The sequence below is a fragment of the Stegodyphus dumicola genome, chromosome 1 (genome assembly GCF_044657685.1).
Source record: "Stegodyphus dumicola isolate Sdum_Otavi_A_Nest chromosome 1, ASM4465768v1".
NCBI lineage: Eukaryota > Metazoa > Arthropoda > Arachnida > Araneae > Eresidae > Stegodyphus > Stegodyphus dumicola.
In genome coordinates, this window is record NC_140768.1 from 58,494,136 (window position 1) to 58,519,724 (window position 25,589).

A 25,589-nucleotide genomic window follows, 5' to 3' on the forward strand; every position below is an offset into this window, starting at 1 on the left:
GAGAATTCAGGAAAGGCTCAGAAAATAACTGTTAGCAAAAATAAAGAGAACTCTATAAGTTATTTTTAATCATAAACCTTTTACTGAAACTTTCTTTAGCCTCCAGAAAATAATTTACAGTCCTTTTCTCTATTTTATAATAGTAAATTGATCCCGCTGTGTTATAATCATTCAAATGGAAAATAATTTCCAGAAGAATTCATTCATTATATTCTATGCCACATATCGTAGAGGAAGAAGATGAGCGTGGGATTTGATTCTTTTTTTATTTAAATCATTTTTATGTAATTATTTTAGTCTATAGAGATAGGTATTTTAAGAGTTGAAGATATTATCTGTTTCGATGTTGGGTTTTTCCTTGGGATCAACGAATCATTTTTAAATGACTTTCGAAATACACACTTTTATTGAATAAAAATCTGGCATTCAGTTCCTTCTACCAACAATGATTGTAATTTTTTCCTTTGTTATGAAGGATGTTGTTTTTTGTATCTTATAAGCGATGTCGGAATCTTGACTTCAAGATTCCGACATCGCTTATAAGTTGTTAAATGAGAAAGTTTACTTTTAAAAAATACACAAATTTTTAAAATCTTAAATTGAACAGTTGTAAGCTTATAAACTTTTGGGATGTGAGTATTTTTGGTTTTACACATGTTAACATGATTACAAGTCGCTTTCTTTAGAAGATCAAAAAGATTTCTCTCCCAGCTGAATAGCCCTAGAGGGATTTGCCATACACTAAATAATCAAATCTACGTTATTCAGTTTGATTAATATTTTTGATTCAATTTTCTATGAAATTTTCTATGGATCTAAATCTGTAATAACAATTTTAGTAAAATTTACATTCAATTTTTTAAATGCGTTAGTGTTCATAGAGTAGATATATCTTTAATTGAATTTAATGACTTTGATTCATGATAAATGACAGAAAAGTTAAAATCTGTTAAATACTAATTTCGGTGCTTAAAAAACGAACGTGATTTTTGCTTCTAACTGATATTAGCATTACAAATACTCAAATCACACTGGAGATTCGATAAAAAAAATGTTAAATATTATACCTTGCCCAGTGCATGCAAATGGCATACAATAGTTGAATATGGTGAAAATATTTAACTTTGTCTGCTTGACACCCCATCTGGTTTTCACTGAAAAACAGATGGTAAAATGCGGTCAGAATTAGGGTATACTCTATTTTCATGAACTTGAAAGATTTAGAATTAGAGTATACTTTGTTTTAATGAACTTGAAACTGTTAGCTCAACAATAAAAATGGAATACCGGGTAGCTAACACTTTGTGTTGCCAGTCCATAAAAAATGCTATCAATTGAAACATTTTTATCATCTGTTGTTATTAACTGATAACTACCTTAAGGTTTCTGTATTTGTTTCCTTCAAGCAGTTTCTTAGGAAAAATTTAAAAGCAGTCACGAAGTGACAATATGGTACGGATTTTTGCTTGATTTGGTTATCATGCTGTTAAATTTAAATTGGCTTATTTATTTGTTTGGGTTAAATCTTCAATTTAACTTTTAACCTCCTTCTGCCAAAAGAATTTTCTTGAAATGTTCCATGTAGGTATATTTAGGGAAAGAAAGTAATATGTATCAAAAATTTTTTATTAAATACCGAAACAGTTTTGCTTTGTAGTTTGCTGAATGTTTCTCGTATATTTCTGCTTATCAACAAAACTAAATATAAGATAATTTGGATCTTTACATCATTACAGAGAAGAGACAATAATCTTAAAAAAGAGGTTGTTAGAGAATTTTTAATCTTGTCTGTGGAATTTTAGTGAATTTATAAAAATCTTAAATTTTTTGGTTATCACAGGCAGTTACGAAAAATGACAGAGTTTCAAAACAAAAGGTAAATTCTTCGTTGTCAGCATTTCGATCATTTTAAATGAAGACAAGATTGAGTTCTAAATCATGCGTAATTGTATACGACTTGTAATACTGCATTATCGATAGCTCAGAGAAACGGAAAAAAAGAAAAATGGCTTAGTGGGTAATTCGTTGTAACAAACTAAGTGAAATGAATATTTTTTATTTTTTAAAATTTTCTTTTTTCTATATACTAAAAAGTATTAAAAATAAAATGTATAAACAACTTTCAAATTGCACTGTTTTTAATGCATTAGAAAGTAATTTTTTCCTCAGTCACATGCAACTAAAAAAAAAAAAACTCCTGAGTCTACTATATAATACATATTTGATATATAAATATAATTTTAAGGAATAATGAAAGTGATGTCATGAATTGGATTGGATTTATTATATTGCATCCTAATCCACAGTAGCAATCTTACTTCGTTCGTTCGAAGCTGAACTGCAATCAGCTTACTACTTATATGTGCAAGCCAAAGTGACAGCATAAAGTGAATTAATTGCAATTAATTTCACAAATAAATATAATAGTCATACAGAAGAATGCTTAAAACTAAAAATTAAGAAACAATGAATGAAAAAAAATGAAATAAAAAAGGTCCACATGAAAAGAAGGAAAAAAACAAATAAATCTTAAACAGATATGTAATTTTTACATATTAATAGACCAAACATTTGCATCTTGCTTTTTATTTCATTTTTTCATATATTTTATTCTTAAGTTTTAGTTTTTAACATTGTTCTGTATGACTATTACATTTATTTTTGAAATTAATTGTTATTAATTGTCTGTCCACGCGTCAGGGAATTATTTTGCGTATCTGATTTTTAAGATTCAAGTTCGGATTTCAGGAATATGAATATAAATTAAAATAACTTCCAATACTGCATTATCGGTAGATCTTAAAAATGTAAAACAGAGAAAGGTGATATTATGCGTAATTCGTTGTAACGGTGATTAAAATAAATAATTTTATTTAAATTTTACTTTATTCAATATACTAAAAAATATTACAAATAAGCTGTCTAAACACCTATCAAATTGCACTGTTTTTTAATGCACTAGAAAGTAAAACAAAAAGTCATACGAAACTCAACAAAAAAGTACTTGGTCACCTATATAACATATGTTTGAGATAGAAATAGAATTTTAAGGAACAATGAAAGTGATGTCCTTGAACTGGATTGGATTTAGTATATTACATCCCAGCCCACAATGGCAATGTTCCTAAGAGAAATGATTCCTACGTGGAGAATGTTTTAAAAAAATAGGCTTATATTCATCTAAAATATGGGAGAACCGCAAATTCCATTTCGTTTACCGGAAGTTGAATTGCCATCAAACTACCAGTATTTATATGTGGCAAGCCGAAGGGATAGTGTTAAAAGAACATACAGTATAGTTCTAAATTAATAGGTTTCTGTGTGAAAAAAACCTGACATTCATTTATTGAGGAACGATAAAAAAAATTACTATTGCAAACCATCAGCGTAACGCAAAAATATACCTATGTGGAGAAAATATTAAAAGGAAAAGGAAAACCGTAGTGATAATAAAGGAAGTCAGCCAGATAAATTTTGCTAAGAAACAAGGAGTTCTGAACGATTTTTTTTATGGAAATTTGAAATCAGAGACGATGTTCAAATTCTTTAGTAAATGCTGTTTTTTATTGCATCTTTTTGTGTATTTTCTTCGTTTTTAATGATATTTATTCTTCACTTATTTATAATACTTTTTTTTGTCTTGAATATTGATTTAATTTGCATAGCCAAATGAAGTTATTTTACAATTTAAACTATTCGCAAGTACAGGTAAATTTTAACAATGTAATTATGAATTAACAATATAATTATGAATGACTCTTAATTATGAATAATTTTCTTCTTTCCTGCGTTTTTATCTGCTCTAAAATCAATCGTGTTTTATAGTTAACACTGGACATCACCTTCGGTATTGCCCTATTTAACATTGAAATGACATTAGATTCAGTTTGCTTTCACTTTGGGAGTACTATCTCAACTCCTGCTGTATCCGAAGACTCTAATATCGCACTTTATTGAGATTTTGTATCTCACTTACGAGCTTTGCCACGTTAGGACAGAAATGTTATGCCATTTTCTCACGAGTTCTACACAGGATGTGGTCTGATAACCCGGGTGCCTGCTGACAAGTGTTTCTAACACCTAAGTCTTCGCTTGCACTTTTCCTTGAAAATTTTATTTTAAAATACATCATTTTTAATTGTTGGCCTATTACTTGAGTCGCAAAAACAAGTGTAATTTTTAGAGAAACTTTGATGTTGACCTGAGAAATCATGCATTTAAGATACTTAAAATTTCGCGGTTTTGCTTCATACGTACATTGATTTATTTATGTTTTATTAAATTTTATTTTATTATTTGTTGTTTTATTTGTTTTATTCATTTAATTAAATTATAAATGTACACTTTTTGCTTGTATCTAATAATGCAATCTTAGACAGAAGTCTTTACACTGGTTTTATTTTCTTATACTAACGAAAATCCTAAAACTGTTAGAATTTATTCTAATGATTAAAGTTGGAGAGATTATCTTTTACACCGAAGCGTAAAGGAAATTTTGAGCTCATAAATATTCAAAGCGTAATCACTTTCTCGTTAAAAGGATTACTAATCCTTCTAGAGTCTGTAAATGTCTCAACACTAACAGATTCCTAAAAGCGTAACAGTGAATCAAAAGTTAACACATATGAAACTTCAGAGGAGTGGATTATCATTAGTTTAAGTCTCGCGTACTCTTTGACTTCCATAATTCTGTAAATCAAAAAAGCGTTCGATGTTTCTGTGGCGACCCCATTTTTATATTAAGGAAATAAATTTCGCCGAGGAAATTAAATGGATTCGAAAGCTTTCCGGTTAGAAAAACGAATTTTGCCAAATGAAAACGTTTAAGCTATTTTATCTTGATTAAGAAAAAGCTGGTTTCTACACATTGCTGAATTATGAAGCATTTGTACCCAGAACTCGAGTTAAGTGTTTTATCCAATCTAGGTGAGTGCTGCAAAAGCTTTTTTTAATCTTACCTCAGGGTAAGATTTTTAGATAAGCTTATCTGTCATACATTTTTAAAGGGAGGTAATACAAATACGTTTGAAATCATGCCTTCATTTCTTGAAATGCTATTAGAAAATTAGGTTTTTCGTGTAATCACCGAACAAACATTTTATTCCAATGTATGCATTATATGTATAGATATAAATATGATATCCAAAAATGCTTCCAAGAATCAGAATCTAGGAACTATATAAATGAGAGTAACGTCGTCTACATGGGTGCAAATTTGTAACTGTAATTGAAAATTACGCCGTGTGTCATTAGAATGTGGGTTTAAAATTTAAAAAAGTGCGGAAGCTGAAATGCTTAAATTTATTCCTGCAGCCTGTTAATAAACGTGCTAGAAGAGTGAAAAAAATAAGCAAAAATTTGAAACCTTTTTTACAACTCCAAAGGGTACCATTTTTTACAGGTAAAGTTATTCGGAGAAAATTCAATGTCTTCATCAATTTATAACTCAAAGATTTCCTTAAATATAAATAGTACAGAGAATATAAACTGAAGTATGACAACCCTTAACATGTTATTAGTGTAAACACCGATGAGCAATTTTATGGAACTGTAGTCCTCCAGAAAATGGTCATGGACGTATAACGAGATAATGATAAAAGTAAAACTAATCATAGAAAATTTTAATAAATATATATATATATACTAATATTTCTTTTAATGAATATTAAAATTTAAAAAAAATCTTGGATCATTTTGTCACTTCATATCAGGTGTCCTTTTGGTGTAATTGGAAGCATATCTAATTTGCAATTAGGAGTTCCGGAATACCAATCCCGTTGAAGACATTCCTAAATTTTTCAGCTTTTCTGTTTTGAAATAAACCTAAGCACTCTGCCGTGAAGTCCAAACTGAAATGCGATGGACACTAATTTGCCACCATCAGGATATGAAGAATGAGCCCCGCCCTGTCAGTCGGCTTTAAGCGAGAGCGAATGTAAGGTTTTTCTTTCTTCCTTTTCCTGTGCTTTCGCGGTGTAACTGAGAGCAATTCCAGCTAGTAATCGCTAAGTCCAGAATTTGAATCTCGGTGAGGATATCGCTCATAGCTCAAGTCTTCCACTTCAAAAGTAATCTAATGAATCTAAAATTTAAACTTCCCGCATACTGTGAAATACATCTCAATGAGATGTAAAATTTTTAAGGCACCTTTAAAAATGGCAATATGCTATCAAATAAGTAGGAATTGCACACTTTATCTCAGAGATAAGCATAAAATATAATATGAGAATAAATAGCATTTTATAGTAGGCCACAAAGTTCCATTATAAAAGAGAGCTTATTCTGTATGTACTCTCAGTATCTAGTAAATCAAAGTTTTTATTATTTAATAAAATTTTTATTTTACTTTAGAAATATTTTCTTCTTATTTCAGAAAGTGAGAAAACATATCCTTCAATCCACAGCTTGTTTACATGCGAAATTTTGAAAGAAAAATAAGTAGCACACGATATTTTTCATTTAAAATAATGAGCTGGTGCCAGAAAGTTTTGTTTATGATGTTTATAGTGAACACATTTGCTTTTTTAATTCTTTATTGAAATCGTTCTAAAATGTGTAAGCACTTTCTGCAGTTCCGTCTCTAAGTTAGTCCATTGATTATTTGATAAGGAAATCTATTAAACAGAATCATCAAAAGACTTTTTTGCTTCCTATTTTTAGAGAGCTAGAAGGAATTTTATTATGTTTCGAATGTTAATTTTCAAACAGCTCCTCAACGCAATAACGCGAGAAAAATAATTAGTGATGATGATCGCTCTGTAACCTTTGAATAAACGATGATCTCTTAAAATAAAAATAATTACATGTAAGAATTATATTCCCAGACGAAAACGCGAAACGATGACTGTATTTAATAGCCTTTCCGAAGCGAATAATAAACTTCATGCATAGCAGAACATCTCTGTTTTACATTTTGAATAAACTTCATATATGTCGAAAATATCAGAGTTTTATGTTATTTAAACAATTCCACTGTCGTGTTGTAGAGACATTAGGTATTTTTTGAAAGCAGGAGACTTGAAAAATAAGCAACACCTTTGCTGTGAATCGAACCACGGACCTCCGAATACGCGTCCAGCGTGCAGACCACCACACCACGAAGGCATGCCAAGAAGATGGGAGAAATACCTTATAAGGTACTTCAATGGAAGCATAGCAACTAGTTTTAGCATATAAACTTCTTTTCATCAAATATACAGAGTCTAGTATTAAGAAAGTAGCACACAGAGTCTAGTATGAAGAAAGTGGCTTTCTTCTTTCCCCTTTTCCTCTCAAAGATAAGCAAAAATAACGATCTTTAGAAAATAATTAAGTTAATAAAAAGCTTAGTCAATGATTTAATAAATCATTTTACTTCTGAATGCGAGAATAAAAATAACTAGAACTTAGTTGCACGAAATTCATGTTTATATAGTCCTTAACAGCTTTACCGAAGATTTCAAAAGCTTTATATATCCTTTAGGCTTTATTTAAAGAGTACGTGAGTTTAACAATAGACTTAAGCAAAAGATAAAGAAGCATAAAAGTTTCTAAAAATACTACCCTTTTTAGAGTGTTTGAACAAGCTGGTAAGAGACAAACATGTGTAAGCTCACTAAAATTTTATTATCCGGGCAAAACAGCTTATCATGAAGCTTCCGTCTGCTGTGGGTTTATTATCCGCTGCATAACGACGTAGTCCGCTTGGTGTAAAATTCTCTGGGAAATGTTATCGGATTTACTTCTGTATGAGAAGGAAGTTGTTCGTGTAATCATTTCTTAAAATATATCGACCTTTTTCATCATTGATCTATGTACCAACTACAGAAGTATCTTGGATCTCCATAAAGCATAGAGTAGAAATTCGTATTTAAGTTCTAAGGAAAATGAGTTTGAGATATCTAAGATCTTACGAAAACTGCTATATAAAACATACGGCAATTTAAGTATCTGCTTAAATGAGGTCATAAATTTGATTTCTTATACTAGAAACGATCCACGATGAAAAATTAGAAATTTAAAATTTTATAAGAAGTTTTCCTACAATCTCTTATCATTGTTTTGTATTTTCACTACATAATTCGTTCGTGCATTCATTCTTCATTTTCAGAAATTAATATATATATATATACTGATAATAATAAAAATTAATGAAATGCCTATGTAATCATTTCCGTGTGAATAATATTGATGTGCAAATAACAGAACAAAAAGCTTATACGTGAATCTGGCTAATCTCGCATACTTGAATGAATAGTTACGTTGACGAGGAAGCAGTATGCTTCAAAAACTTTGTGATCAGTTCGTCGATTATTGTCAGTGGATTAGCAGAAGATTTCGGTATTATTCGCATGTACGCAGATATTAGAGAGATGAAGTACTCAGAGGATATCAAATTACTACAATACTGTGAAGCTGTATTACGTGGTTGAGGATTATCTTGTTCAAAAACGTCATTTTGAAACTTTATAAGGCAACAGAATTCTAAAGAGTTTCAATGTATCAAAGTCAAACTGTTATAAATGCTATAATTAATATATCCTAATATAAGTTCATTATTTGTTCTGCTTCCACGTTCTGACACGCTCACCGGTGATGCCTAAGAAACATTGCATCCTGTCAGTGAAAACGGCACAGTACGATATTGCATTCTGAGTGGCATTTATTTCTCTCTGCATAACTGCAAATTCCGATGCAGATGTATGCTGATCGACTGGTTACATTATGTGATAATGTGTAAAATGTGTTAAACTCTTTGTTCAGCGTATGGAAAAATTGAAATTGTTTTAAGATTGATGCCGGAAGTTATATAAATCTCCATTTTTTTATTTAAAATAAATGTACAGTGAGTAGTGAAGAAAATCATGAATTCAGTTTGAAAAAAAAATGCTGTTGTTAATTGCACATTGCGCATAAAAATCATTTGAAACCGATTCAAATATACCACTAAATTAAGTGAAGTTATGCTGTTAAATTAGCTGAAGTTATAGAAAGCTATCTTAACAACTTAAATCTTAAGACTTGAAATTAACGTATGTGTGTACATATAGTGAGCTTAATAAAATAAAGCTAATTTTGTGAGATAGGTATATGATGCTTGTATAAAGAAATATAATGTAAAAAGTGTTATTCGGACGTGTTTAAGATACTCAGTACCTTCATTAATAACTACTATTTGAGGTAATTAGCGACCCGAGATTCGATACTTTGACGGTTGAACTAAGTGCATGAAAGTGTATGAATTACATTCATGTATGTCCTATCGAAAGATCTCTTATGTGCAAATCAATTTCGCTTGAAAGGTATTAACAAAAGCAACACCAAGATAATAACATTTCTCTCCATTTGCATAGTTAGCTATAATTAACTCTAAGTACCCCATACTAAAACTGATAAGATATTGCAGAAATCTGAAGAAAATAGGATGTTAAGATGAAACGTTTTTAACTATTTCGGATGAGAGACTGATACTGACTTTTGAGGTTAATGGTTGAAGAGAAGAATTCTAAAGCTGATTGGCATGGCTAAGACAATTAGATATGCAACAATATGCCACAGGATAGGTGAGTAGGACTAAATGCAACATGGCATAAAGCTATAAGGCATAAACAGAAGGAACCAAATTAAAGATTCCGTAAATCATGAGAGCAATAAAAATCTCTTACAGTTACAAATCCATCAATTGAAGCCTTAGCACTTAAAAACATCTTTGAATACAATCAATAATTTCAAATTGAAAAAATCAATATCATTTTAAAAAGGAAAGAAACAAGTCTCGCAACACAGCAATCCCTCATTGACCAGTCTCAGATAATGCATAGGAAATTATATCTGGGTTGATAATATTTTTACAAACGACATTCTCAAATAATAGTTTTACATTAGTTTCATGACCAAAGAACAGGTTCAGGAAACCGGATGTTTAATTGAACCGATAGACAATTGCATACAGAGAGCCAGTGATAATATTGAGATATAATATGATCTGTTTGCTTCATGTGGTATTTCTATGAGCTGCTCAATAAATCTTTCTTAATATATAATTATCAAGTCTATATTTCCTTTCAGTCGCCCTCGCATAAAACTGAAAATATCACATATTTTCATATGATTTACACCGTATGAATCAATAAGCTGCTTAAGATATTAAGACACAATAACACGCCGAATAAATTTTAATTCAGAAATCAAACAACAAAAATCAGCGTTATATTTACAAAATTTTCACAGTGAAACTGTGACATTTTTCACTGTGAACATTTTCACTGTGAAAATTTTGTAAATATAACGCTGATTTTTGTTGTTTGACTTCTGAATTAGCTGCTTAAGATATGTTATAGAATTTTTCAGTCTTTAAGAAGTTTCATTTAAATAACTTTGTTCTGAAGAATTCGGTCTCTTCAGCTTAAATTTATAATTGGGTTTTAAGCACGAGTGAGATCTTAACTGAATAATTATCTTTTTAAATCCTTCAGAGAAAAAATATTCTTGACTGCTTATCATCACTGATTCCATTACGCTTCGCTATAAGAAAAATTATTGCATTACTTTCCGGTTGTATTTTTTGACGAAACATGGGACATTCTTTCGGTAAGAATGCTGAAGTATATTAATTATGCTGTCGGGAAAGCGGATCCTAAGTTATTGTCTTTTCGCTAAATTATTAATCTATTTCCGCTTAAAAGAGCGCTGGAATTAATTTTTCCAAAAATGTCATCCAGCACTGAAACTCGATATCAAGCAACTATATTTTCCGATTCTAACATCAAATTAATAAACGATGCCATTCCTTCTTCCCGATTTATTTATTTCATATTTGTTCTTTTTTCATGGGTAGCATATTTTTCCGTATGGAAAAATTAATCGCTTGATTTGTGATGCATTTTTATGTCAAGACGTCCAGCTGGTTTGGTTGAATTATTATGTTTTATTTTTGTATCTGTGGTAAAGGCTATATTAAATTAACTGCGAAAGCAAAAGTATATTATTCTTTGTGAAGAAGTTTGTTTTAAACAACAGCAGTAAATAAAATTACTCTTATTTTCCATATTTCTAGAAGCGTGTAGAACGTATGACGTACTGTGTGCAAAATAATATACTGATTTTTCCCATATTTCGATTCTAGGCTTCAGATTATATCTAAATATTAAATTCTGTAAAAATCTGGTAAAAAACTTATTGAAAAATTATTAAATTATCTTGGCGCACTTTTTTCAGTTTGTGCCAAAAATACATCACTTAATCAAAATCTTAATTTATCGTAACCTATTTATTTTTCCCTGTTTTCATTGTGAACGAGCAGAAAAAATGATGCACCGTTCGTGCTTTCAAATAATTTTAACAAAGAGCGTGAAGCACATTTTGGGGTTATAATCGCTTACAACAAATATGCCAAACTTCAAAACGCGCCGATTTATATATTTACTTATATCTTGGGAAATTTTGAATAAAAATCTCTATTTTTTTTGCAAGTATGCCTAAAAATTCATCTTCTTTAAGGTGATGGTAAAAATCTTATCGATTATAATTCTAAAGTTTTTTTCCAAAAAATTACAAAAATGACTGAAAATGCAAAATTAAAAAATAAATCAGAAAGTATCTGCGATTTTTATTTACTAGATTGAATCTGAATTTCGAATTGTAAAGGAAGGAACCAAGTAAGTTTAATAAGAAAAAGAGATATTTAAAAATATATACCAAATTCAATTAACACTGAAAAGCTAAAATTTGGAGAGTTACTTTCTTAAAAGCTACATGCACGATTTTTACAAAACACGGCACTTTAGCACATTTTGTGTCGTAGAATCGAAATATCGATAGGTAAATAAGTGCGTCATTTCTGAAAACGTCTTATTTTCTATCAGGATACCTAAGTTAGAACGATGCTATATATAAATCTAATATATATACTAAGTCACGCTTTCGAGACATATATATATATATTAGATCAGTCCATAAATTCGTGCGCATTCTTTGGTAAATTTTTAAATAATATAAAAAAACACAATTTAGCATTTTAATCAATTATATATTTTCTTCCATTTTATACAATGTCTCGCCATCTTACAGGCAGCTTTTTTATGCCATTGCTGTAATGATGCAAAAAAACTTGAAAGTTCATTGTGTACATCCAGGTTAGGATTTAATTTTTTTCCCAGTAAAAAATTTTGTAAGGCACGAAATAAGTGAAAATCACTTTGGGCAATATCTGGGGAGTAAGCAGGATGTGGCAAAAGCTCCCAATTAAATGAACTAATTTTTTGCAGCGTTGTTCGAGCCGTATGCGGTCTAACGTTATCATGATGAAACAACACTTTCTTGATATTCACCAACCGTGGGTGTTTTTTGATCAATTCTGAGTTTAGACGGCAAAGTTTTTCACTATAAACTTTTGAATTAATCGTTTTATTTGTTTCTAACAGTTCAAAACGGCCTGAACGGGGTTCACCATGAATGCTTCTTTTTCGAACTTTAAATTTTTAAAATCCTTTCTGGGCACTCCTTACACTAATAGTGTGTTCACCATCTACAATATTAATTTTCATCGCTGTAAACGTGGCAGATTCACCACACGAAAATAAAAAATGTAGCACAGCACGTTTGTTGGTATTATCTATATTCATCTTGTATGGATACTAAAATGTAATAAGTAAAATAAGTAAAAATTTAAAAGTAAATAAGTAAAATAAGTAAAAGTAATAAATTTCAAAAGCAATAAATTACTTATATTTATCATGCATTATATTAGTTTACTTATATTTATCATGCATTATATATTTTTTCCAAATGAAATAAATGTGAAAATTAATCTAAAGATATGGAAAATAATCAGAGCTATTTCTGTGGTTAAATTTTTCCTTAAGAAAGACTAATTAGAGATATAAAGTAACGACTGTAGATGTTACAGTGTTGGTTGCAGATAGTTTTAGGAAATTATTTTTTTTAGGCATGCATTTTGAGGGTACCTATTTTTTCATAATAATTAGCCTCCAGTCATTATGTCTAGCTTCATTTTCTTCAGGGGTTTGAAAATCGTTATTTACATAAATTAATTTTAGAAATGCCTGTTAAACAATTAAACAAAAATAAATAGAATTATAAATAAAATAAATTTCTGAAATCCCATTAAATTACACTTAAACACTTTAAAAAGACGCGAACATAAATATACCAAATAATATATAAGAAATTACATAATGTTTCCATATTTCATATATTAAATCTCTAGTAATAATGTATGTTATTTTTATGACATTAAGAAAATTTTGAAAGTTTTATTGAAGGCTTAAAAGGAAAAGAAAATCTGTTACCGCAAGTTCTTAAGAGTGAAAATACAAGCACGTATTGATCAAAAATTCGAGAAGGCAAAGTTTTTTTTCATCCCCTACTAGTGCTAAGAAAACTTTCCAGATATTATTACTCGAGATTTAACATCTTTTTTCTTTCGTCGTTCTTATTCCTTCAGACATCACGTTTCGAGAAAATCCGTTCTTTTCCGTTACTGAAAGCAAAAAAATGTTTTATTTCTTGTTTTGTGACATTTCATCATCAGTCCGAGATTACCCCTCAGCCGCGAAAAGTGTGCTAGGAGATTGTTTCATTAAGCTCTGCCGGTGTTGCTGTTTTTTAGTTTGTTTCAACCTGATAAGCCATTTTTCCTTTTATTCGGCTGCAACCGACTCCAGAGTGAGTCCCCACATCGATAGAGATCGAGCGTTTTGATATCATTTTGAGTTTTCCTTTATATCAAACAATTCAATTCATACTATAATAGTTGGAAAAAATCTTTTATAATTTTAGAAACTCCGCAACAATTTTCTGTCAATTTGTTTAATTTTTAAGAAAAGTATTTTAGATGAAGTTGAATTATCTAAATAAGATTTATTAGATGAAGTAGAATATATCGCCTATAACAACATATCGCGGCTTTTTAATATTTCGAATTCAATTTTTTACGTTAATTGCGGCATTCGTACTTTATTAGAGCTTTATAAAAATCCCTGAATCTTTTGAAATCTGTTTTACATCTCAATCACCTAAATAAATGGGTAAATTACTTTACAGATGATGGCAGCACAGGTGTGAAAGAGAATAGTTTATATATAATATATGTATATGATTATTTGGGAATGACACAGCTAGATAACGAAGCACAAAATACTGGCAGATATTAAATATTGATTTTATTTTATTTCACAATTTGAGGCCACAAATATTTTGGCACTGTAATCGTGCGTGTTTCCGAATGTAGCATTTCCATTTTTGGTACTATTGTGGATAGAATAAACACCACGGAAGCATCTTAGGAGAAGCAGAATCAGAAGAATCTAAACTTTCAGGCTGATAGGTGGTGTGGTGTGGTGTATTGAGAATACGGTAAAGCACACTAGGGCTATCTGCCTAAGGGGACGGATGCCTTCGTGGAGGACTTTCTAAGGGAAACTGGCTCGTATACACGTTACACACGGGGAAATCCACGAAAACGCCCATGCAGCCGCTCGGCCGCTGGTGGACCTCAAGCTGATACAAATCTGCGGTTTGGGCAAAGAAGAGTCGTTCTGATGCTCTTGCATATAGTTTAGGTTCGAAAGTCTACATCTACAGTGTCACGATCAGTTTAAAAAAAGAGTGTCAGTAGCCAAAATGTCAGTGGTAGATTACAAGATACTTTGTTTTTCAACAAACTCAAAAATAAAATAACAGTTTTAACAGTCGTGAAGTATAAAGCCAACTTCGTAATGTACGGAACAGTTCAAACCCAAAACGAAAGTAGTGCGATTTCGAGATAAAAGGTTTAAATACAAAGTTATAAATGATATTTTTAAAGAATGAAAAAACTGTTTCATAAAGGAAGCATCAGATCACTTCATACTAATGTCACTGTAAGTGCCCAAAAAATTGCCTTTATTGCTCTAAAAATATTAGACGTAGTGTATAATCCCGCCCAAAACATTTGTATTGGAATGCTGCCCAAACGGTATAGTTGTTCGGTGATGTATATATGACATATTTTCTATTTAATGGCGTAAATTAATTTATGCCCATTTATTTTAAACTTAATATCGTTAATTAAAATAACTAAATGTTTAGTTTGGAAAAAAAATTTCATAATATGAGATTTCGAACTCGTTTGTTGAAGAACGTGTTCAAAGAGTACAAATTGCAGTAGCTTTCAAATTTAAAAAGACATAAAATGAATATGTTTCAAAGTTATTAACACTGAGCTTTAAATAAATTTAGCGCATGGGATTTCGATTGTAATTTGGCATCTCAGTAATTTCTCTCTCTCGTTTTGTATACTATATCTGTATTTTGGTTTAAAACAAAATTTTAAAAAATACATTAATGCCCTAAAACTAAATTATTTTTTTTTAAAATGCAATGTTTTCAAATACGTCATTGAAAAGGTTTTCCCTAAAATGAATGCTTACGTGCTACCTTCCAAGTGCATATGGTATTAACAATTATCACACATGTTGGAACTGAAAATCTGAATTCATTAACAATATTTCTGTATAATTTAGCCTCTTTTTCTTTGTCATCTTTCATTTTTCATACCATGAAATTCCAGCAAACGTTCTGTATAAAAATGTATTCCTATTTGCTTTGCGCGCATTGTAAACAAACCAGATAACAACCAAGTTTAGTAGTGCGAACTCAGTATCGGGGAAAAAATGGGGTCAAACAAATTCTTTGCATGTATTTATCATACAAATTTTGAAACAAAAAGTTTAGTGAAAGCGAAATTTCCACCCAAAAATAAAGATTTCACAAAACAAAAACTTTGCAGATATTTGCAACCTTATCTGTGAGTAGTAAAATTAATAATAAGCAATGCGCCATTGTGCGTGTATCGAAGGGTAAATAAATTCATTAGTAAAATTAATTTCTCTTTCAACCAAAATATATTATTAATATCATATATTTTTAATATTCATTTGCATATAGGTATAACAATAAGCATCTATAAATTAATCACCATATTGAATATTCTAAGAAACAAAGTTTTGTTTGTATGCAAAAGTATGCACTGATTACAAGTTTACGCTGACGCAAGACCGGCATCTGTGCATTCATTTAAGCACATCGGATATCGCCGAGACTTGCCAATTGTTGTTTTCGGCTCACATAAAATTTCGAAGAAGAAAAACCCCGGAAAGGTTCGAAGATCTCCCATTCATCTTTCCCTACCATAAGCCTTTCGAAAAGATTTTGGCTTACCGTGCATTTTTATTGCTCCCTTGCCGCGCAGACACTATACGCTTACAAAGATCCAGGTTTTCTCCTAGATTCGAGCGCGGGACCGTTAGGGAAGGCAGTCAGCAATACTAACCCTTGTATCGTCTGGGCAGGATAAGTTTTCACGAATTATTGGAAATTGGTTGTACTTTAACTAAAATACGAACAGATCTTTTGTTCGCAAAAATGAATCACCATTTGTCTTGTGTATTTTTTTATTGTGTAACTAATAATGCATGTTATCCAATACATTATTCGAAATATTAAAGGAAAACCTCTCTTTTTTATAGCCATGAATATACGTAAGAAATGAAAATTAAAAAATTGCATTTGAATCTGGACCTGCTTAGATAATACTTTCTTCATTATCACTAGGTAAGTAAATTTTTCAATCTTCCTTTTCCTGTAGATAATTGAAAAATAAATCTCATTTTAAAAGCCTTAGTTATGCTTATGTGACGTATCTACGTCTAATACAGAAATGCATTATTAAAAATCAGTATTGTATCATTTTATTGAAAACTTCATTATCAGATTGATAAAAAATGCTTATCCATTATAGAAATTTTTGTAAAATTTAGCAAAAATTGAATGAGTCGGTTATAATTATTTTACACCTTTTGAATGTATCGCAGGTTTACTAAGCAGTGAAACTTTGTAATAGATCCAGTTGGTCAAACAACAAGAATATCTGTAACATTATAATTTTGCAAAGAACTAAGAATTATTCTTTTTTCTTTATAATTGCATCTGTTCTTTTAATTGCTATTTATGATTCACAACAACGGAAAAAAATAAGTAATTAATAAATTAATTCTTTAATCTAGATTAAAATTTTGACTTTTCATCCAGGTTTTTAAAAGCCGTTTTAAAGTCGATTGTACGAGCAATCACATTACATGAAATCAGATTTCAGATCTGGCGATTCGTGATAAGTTTAACTATCTGTTAACCTCAAACAAGGTAAAATTAAACGCATCTGACGTTGCGAGTATTAAAATATTATCTTGAAAAACTTATCTTGTCGAATATTCTGTACCTTTTAATGAGGTATTTTTGATTTTGCGAACGAATGTTTTTTGTTTCCTTTTGTGACCATATTATTCTTGCTATTTCCAGGCATGCATGATTAATAATGAATGAGTTTACTTTATGAGAGAATAAGTTAAGCTGCAAAATATCAGGAAGAAGAATTGATTGAGATGTCAGATTAACTACTGTCTTAACGTTGTTGCTGGTAGGCAGGAGTAATTTTGTGAGCTTAGCTTGAGCCTTAGTAACGGTCAGAATTTAGTAATCACTCGAAATGTACTAATTCGAGATAAGCTTGGCCCACCAGCGGCCGAGCGGTAAAGACGCTGAACACTGGTAGTTCGGTCTGAGGTTCGAATCCCGCGAACGGGCTGGCTGCATGGGCGTTTTCGTGGTTTTCCCCATGTGTAACGTGTATACGAGCCAGTTTCCCTTAGAAAGTCCTCCACGAAAGGCATCCCTCCCTTTAGGCAGATAGCCCTCGTGTGCTTTGCCATAATTAAATACACCACACCACCACACCGAGATAAGCCTGTTTTAAATGAGTTATCCTTGGTAGAAATTTAAAAGTATTGTATATCATATAAACATATTTCTTCAACTGTTCTTTCAAATGATTGTATTGATCCCCTGCTAGAAAGTAATTTTGATGAATGACTAGAAAATAAATTAATTTTTGCTTAAAGCTTATTTTAGGATTAAAGGTAAATTTAAGATGCTTTGTGTAAACTGCTTTTATTTAATTAACTATTTTTTGGCATGAGTGGCATGGCTTTGTGGATCTGCTCAGTGTGAATCATAATTTATTAGCTAAATTTGTATAACTGTTTTATTCTGAGTTTTTATAAACTTCCCTTCATTAATATGATAGTTACATCATTAAAAAGAAGAAGAGAACAAAATATTATTAACCAGCGAGTGCGCGCGCCGGGTGTCTCATAATCGGTGGCATATTCTTTGTCCTTATCTACAAACACTTTCTTGGAAATGGGCGAAACCTTTCGTAGCTAAATTCAAGGAAATATTCTTGAAGCTGGGAAATCCGTGGAGTGATTCTTCGAATACTTTTCTAGAACTTGTACCGTTTGGGTATGTGACAACCGCTCGCCTTCTGGCGTCTCTCAGATTTTCATGCTTACTTTCTTAGTTAGTCAGCATGGCGCGGTATCTAAGTTATGATAAAGAAATTAAAAGTTTGAAAAATATGCTAGAAACCGTTTCAGCAGATGATGAATCGCTTAGCGAAGCGGAGGAAGGATTAATAGATGAAGATCATAATTCATCAACAGACAGTGTTACAGAAATCAATCAAATTATGAAAGTATTGTCCTACTATCAATTATGCACAACGATAATAAAATTGATGAAACCACTGAAGTAAGCCGGAGATTATTTCATTTTATAATCTAACCAAAGGAGCAGTAGATGATGTAGATGAAATGGGAGCAGCATATTCTACAGCTAGAGTTCGAAACCGTGACCTATGGTAATTGTTTTCTCGACTTTAAATGTTGTAGCAATTAATGCACCGATAATCTTACTTTCTACAGAAGAACCACCAACTCAGTTTAGAAACAGGCGTTCTTTTCTCAAATCATTAGGACTGAAGTTAGTAGAAGATTGCTCAAATCAACGGCAGCAATAAATCATGTTCCCTGAAACTAAAAGAAAAAATAGTTTCACGAGAGTGCAGCATGAACCCACCATCTAAAAAGATGAAAAGAAAAATATTTAAAGAAGATGCTCAGAGTGCCCTTAAAACAAGAACAGAAAGACACGGTTTCTGCGCGAGAGATGTAATATCAGTATTTGTATGGAGCATACGTGTTAAAGCTGTCAGAGATGTAAAACATAATTGTAAGTTAAGCACTTCATTTATTATATTTTTTAAAAATATTCTAAAGTTTATTGTTTTTTATGTTAATTCACATTTATACTCAAATTTATATCATTAAAGCAATTTGAAACGTGCTAATTGCTTTCGGGTATGACATACCCAGCGCGCCTTCTCGTGTTTGTAATTTTGGCGCGCTTGCTCGCGTGTTAATAATAAGCTAATACATACCAAGTGGCAAAACATCTCATGACCGCATTAAGAATGTCATGCCGCTTAGGAGGTTAAGAGAAAACAAACCAACGGAAGGTAGAGACAAATTGACAAATATTGATTAGACGAAAAACAAGAATTCATACAACTTTATAATGCATTTTTTTTCACGTGTACACATTTCGGCACCAAACAATGTTTTCATTCTGCATATTGATTGCATTTCGCATTCATTTAAAAAAATCAGTTTCTTTCGAATAAAATAATCATGCTAAAAATGATGATTATTGTTCTTAAAGTAGTGTACTGAATCGTGTTTTTAGATTATATTAATATTGCGAAATCGTTTCCATATTTCAAGGTTTTGCTTTGCAGCCGTCTTAGCTAGTGTATCAGAAATTCCTTTCTTAACCCTGTAGAGACATTAGGAAGTAAGCAAGATGAAAAATGAGCAATCGCCTTCGCCGAGAATCAAACCACGGACCTCTGAAATACCGACTCAGTGTACTGACCACTACATCACGAAGTCATGCTAGGAAGGCGGGAGAAATACCTTATATACTTCCCCTTTTAAAGGGCGACTGGGGTTTTTAGGGGACCAAATCGCCAAATCTTGGGTGAGGAGAATCATCATCCAACACTCTTTTAGTTCGGGCGCCACTTTAGAGACATTAGGTATTTTTGGAAGCAGGCTAGATGAAAAATGAGCAATCGCTTTCGCCGGGAATCGAACCACGGACCTCTGAAATATAGGCTCAGTCTGCTGACCACTACAGCACGAAGGCATGCTAGGAAGGCGGGAGAAATACCTTATAACCCATCCAAAACGTTTAAAACAATAATTTTCGTTTGAAATATTAATCGAAGAATTTTATTAACCACTCAGAACTGTTGTCATACATTATACGTACGTCAGTACATACTTCTTCTCTTAATGGCTCTTCTGTAACTTGAGAATGTAGGATTAATAATATATTTATTGAATTATCTTTAGAATAATAAAGGATTTATCAACTTGTTACAAAGCAAATTTTCTTAAAAACGTTAAAATTCATAAAAATAAAATTAGCTTTTATTTGCCATTCATTTATATATAATAATGAAAACGGCTAATTTTATTCCTATATTTATATAATTTGATTTATTCACACATATATACGAATGTTAGAAGTAACCAATCATACCAATCATAAAACTAACTTTTGAAAGCAATTTGAACTAATTTATGTGAATTCGTTACGCAGTATTTTCAGAAAATTCCTGCAGAGAAACGACATATTTTCAGAAAATTCAAAGGATAATAATATATACCTAAACACGTAGTGGGTTTCAAATTATTATGGATTTCATGAATTAAAAAAAGAGGCATATCATTATAATCTTAATAATTCAATAAACAAAAAATAAAGTAATTAAAATGAAATTTAATGTAAATAGTTTTTAAAGTTTGAATTAAAAGTGTTCTCAATAACATTTCGTGGTAAATGTTTAATTTGTTAAAAGTATTAATTCGTGTTGCATATATGTTGGAATCATCGTCACAGTCTATGTGCTTACAAATCCACTATTCGCTTGTGGTGATAGAACTAAAGATAATGGTAAACTAAATTTAAAGATAAGATAAGCTAGTATTTCAAGACTACAAAAAATGATTTAACCTAGCAGATAGATTCAGAAACCTACGCAGGCGGGATATTAAAGTTCGGCAAGAATGCGAAGCCGAAATTCAGAATTCAAATAGTTGGTAGAAACAATACTATGTACTACAACAATATCGTGCGTACACAAAAGCGAAACGCGCTCTGACTAACCTTTTCGCTACTTCAGCTTAAAGAGCTATATTTTACCCATTTACTCTTAACACATATGCACCATAGGGAGGAATCGCGAAAGAAACAAGAGATAATAGAAAAGGCTAAAAAATTAAAGTGACTATTAGAAAAATAATATAAGAATTTAAAGAATATAAAAATAATATAAAGAAAAATGCTAAATTTTATAATTCGATGGAATGTTTTTCTGATTTAATAACATAGATTATTAAAGCTGCTGTTTAGCATTGGTCAATTGTGTCACATAGCTAAACGTACTCTGTCTACATGTAAGAAAAATTACGGTTGATGTTAAAAATCTTCTATAAAGATAAAGATTTCACCAGTTTCGCTGATCTGATTTAAAAGGCAACCTATTTATAATAATTTCCAAGCTTACAGTATAAATTTCATCAGGATTTACATAACAGACCAACATTCGTTAGTCACCCTAGAAACGGCGTCTACTATACATCGACCACCCCAGCCATTATTGCTAGAGGGTCTGTCATAGGCACAAATAGTATTTATTAACTTTATGGAGAATAACATCTCGCAGCCTCATCCTCGAAAGTTGAATTTATGCAAATGACCATTGCCCTCATGGTAGGAAGTTTGTTTCCCTGCCATTGCAAATATGCAAGCACTTTAGATCTCCTTCCTAGAATGGAAGATAGAGTTCAAACTTAATGCAAGCATAATAATTCCTTTAAACGTAATAGGAAGTTCTAATCATATTGAAGTATTTCTTATGCTTGAAACTAGTTTCTGCCGCTCAATAATTCCAAACAACATATTATATGTTAGGTTACGTTTCGCAGCTGTAAGACATTAAGTCCAGTAATCAGAAGCAGACGTATTTTCAGACAGAACTTTTAGACAGAGCGCTGCCAACCTAACACACACAGATTTTATGCAGAGCAGAAATTGCCGCTAGGAACTTCGAAGATTCCTTTGTTAGTGCGAAATTTAAGAATTCGTATATATTTGAATATTCCCCATCTCAAAGCTTTTGTTACAAAAATCATTCCAAGATTCTATAGAAATATTTGAAATGTTGAAAACATATCTCTAAATATTCCCTACTATAACTTTATTTTAAAATATTCAATGTGTTGCTCTGCTTCTCTCTATTTGTGGTTACACTTTGCAGGACTACAAATCTTTAGAGTTACGTCATTTGCTTGTTTTTCATAAGCTAGTATTGCATCAGTTTTGCTTTGTTAGAGTGTTTCTCTTATTTTCGCCAATAACTCGTACTCATCGAATATTCGATGGAGAGGTGGTGTCTTGAGAGCTCCATAACGGAAACATGGCAGAATCATTTCAGAATTATTATAGATTCATGAGGGTACAAACAAAAATCAAATAATATATCTTTCTTTTCTCATTTTATGTTTAAAGCCAGTTTATTTGAATGCATTTATCGATTTATTATCGGAATATAAGAGCTATTCTATGAAAATACAAAACACAAAATGCTTATTTCACTATTTAGATTGGCAGCAGATATCCTTTATAAATATTGAAATTACGAGGATCAAACATTACAAGATTCTTTATAAACCATATAAATATGATTTCATATTTAATGGAACATTCTCACATTCATGCAAAAACGTATTTGTACGTGTTGATGGATTTGGAATATGATTTAAAATTAAAATATACCTGATAGGTATTTTTTATACATTTCAATCGTATTTCCAAAATATACTTGAAGAATTATGCTTGGATAAACGTATATAAATCTGTGCAGTTTCTTTCCGCAGCCAGTTAAGGATCATAATGAAATCTGCTCAAGGCGAGTTTTCTCCTTGCTTCCTAGTCAGGGACTATCGGATTTCCAAGTTTCTTCTCTGGACATTTTTACAAGTTTTTCCTATGTTTCCATCAAAGTAGACAGTATCCAGAGGGTTGATGAATGAGTAAAAGGTAACACAGATACCTCCGAAGAGTAACTGATTGATGTGGATGACAGCGGTCATGGCAAATGTCCATATATATATTGCCTGGCAGGCTACATTATAGCAAGATTTGCTTTGAAAGGATTAAGTAAAATAGGGACTAAAACGTGGTACACGTGCGTTTCGATGAGAAGCGTTTCCACTACTGCCGAACTCAGAGGGCGCATGCGGAGTCACGAATGCATAATATATAACCAACAAGTGCGAAAATAAAGGCTGAGTGACAGTATCTGTGGACATGGTATACATATATATGTTAATAATATATATATTATTTTGAAAGACCGAAATCGGAGAATGTCAACATTCACCGATGAATGTCAACACATACCAAATACGTCGGTGAAAGACCGAATATTTGGTTATATTCTTGTACATTCGGATCATCACCGGTCTATGTCGACAATCACAGATATATTGTGGTGGATGTCGAAAAGAGAAGTCGAGTTCAACAGAGGAGCGATTGAAGTTATGTGGCATGTATTTGATATACTCTGGAACACTTTTTGTCAGTCATATGTTAGGTTTGATGGTACGCGCAACGATTTATTAATGCTTTTTTATCGGATACTCTAATTTATGTTGAATGGATACTGCAGTGAATCATGAACAATTCCTTGAAAAGTTAATGCATTAATTGCGAGTAAACGAGAAGACGATTGTTTTTATTTTTCAAACAGAGCTTTCAAACACATCTCTCCTCACTGGGATTGATTACTCCTTCGAAGCTATATTTGGCATTAAACCAAGAATAGGTATCGTCTTTATTGCCTAGCGAAGAAATCTCAGATATTGTAACCCAAGAAGAACTCCTAAGAAATTGCTAATACTTTTGAAACCGAAGAACAGCTTGAAGGAACTGTTAATACTTTTGAAGAAAATTTGAGCTGTGGCCATAACGAAAATCATATTCCAAAGAAAAATATTGAAGAGGACCTGCAAACTACCACGTCTTCGTATCAAGCCTGGACTGAACAACACGGGTTAATTTCTATAAAATGATCGGCTGCGAAAGAGAATCTTTTACTGCAAGCAACGAAAATTTTATGAACCTCAAAAAAGGTTTTTTCACGCACAGACTGGTGACACCGTACGAAAACAAGTCCCTGTTGTCAACCGTGGTCGTACAAACGGTCGAAATGTGTCGACCGGTGTCGTTGGAATAAGATTCCGGCTTTTATAAACTAGCAAATAAAAATGAAACCTTCAAGCAGCTTTATACCCGTAATTAGTTCGTAATTTGTAAAGAAAAGTTACTTTCCGTAGATGAAATTCCTTCTCAAGTAATGTCGCTGAGAGAAGCAGCTAATTCGAGAATTAGAGGGCAAGGCTGTACACGCTGTCACTGCAAAAGGAAGTGTTCCACATTTAAATGCAGTTGTAAAAGCGAGGGACTCTTGTGCAATTCAAAATGTCATAAAAGTTTATGTTGTTTCAATAAGTAAAATTTCAAGCACGTAATAAGCTTTTTGTATTATTTTTGTCATTTAGTTGTTATCTCATCAATGTTTAAGTTAAAAGTTTATTTACATGTGCTGATACTTAAGCTTTTCCATATTTTGACATATACGGTATAAATGCAAAAAAAAAAAAAAAAAGTTCTTTATCGATAAATTTAAAACTAAATGCTTAACATTATCCATGCACCACTGCTGTCTTTATTAAGACGTAATATCGAGTAACCCTTCTCGCGTTAGAATCAAAAGCTACATGTCACGCAGTGAAAACGCCTCTGTAAAGTTACGAACAACTCTTCTCACTAGGGATTGGTTACTCCTCTCAAGGCGAAAACGTTACGTCACCCTTGAAGTTTTAATGCGCCTGAAATACGGAGAACAAAATAAAATCTCCGACGTATTCAACATTCACCATTAAGTGCATGGTGCATGTCGAGATTTGCCGGTGTAAGTCAGAAATAAGGATATTTGGCAACTATTTTGGACATGCACCAAGCGACTATGTGAATGTTGACTTTCACCGGTGAATGTCGACATTCTCCAAATCTTGGTCTTTCACAGTAACATATACAGATGGAGGACAAAATAATGCGAACACCTGTGAAAAAGTATGACACACCTACGGTACAGCCGCGCCATCTGCAACAGAAGTCTGCCACCTAGTGAGCGTGAAGAGGAAGGTATCAGTCTCTCAACAGCAGTCACCTGCGTTGCATGCTTCGATCGAACTGTCTGTGAGAAGTTTTAATGTCAGACCTGTCAGAGTTCCAAAGAGGAATGATACTTGGAGCGCGTTTAAGTGAAGCATCGGTTACGGAAACAGCAAACCTTGTGGGGTGTGCAAGGAGTATGGTATCAGCCGTTATGACAGCGTACGCGAAAGAGGGTAAGACGACGTCTTCAAAGCACAACAGTCGACGAAATTCAAAGCTGGCTGAAAGGGATAGCCGGGTCTTGAAGCTCATAGTAGCCCGAAAGCACAAACAATTATTATCCCAGATAACATCCGAAATGAACAGTCATCTCCCAAACCCCGTTTAAAAAAAAACTGTCAAAA

General features: G+C 31.9%; 1 protein-coding gene across 3 annotated transcripts in view; it reads left to right on the top strand.

Annotated features, from left to right (window-relative positions):
- The window catches only part of LOC118181916 (metabotropic glutamate receptor 1-like), a 574,264-nt gene that overhangs the window by 289,426 nt on the left and 259,249 nt on the right, over window positions 1-25,589 (top strand). For all 3 annotated transcript variants that reach the window (XM_085815122.1, XM_085815124.1, XM_035351151.2), the window contains one exon: window positions 16,509-16,593. The gene's annotated coding sequence lies outside the window, so the exon portion shown is untranslated. The remainder of the gene's footprint in view (window positions 1-16,508; window positions 16,594-25,589) is intronic.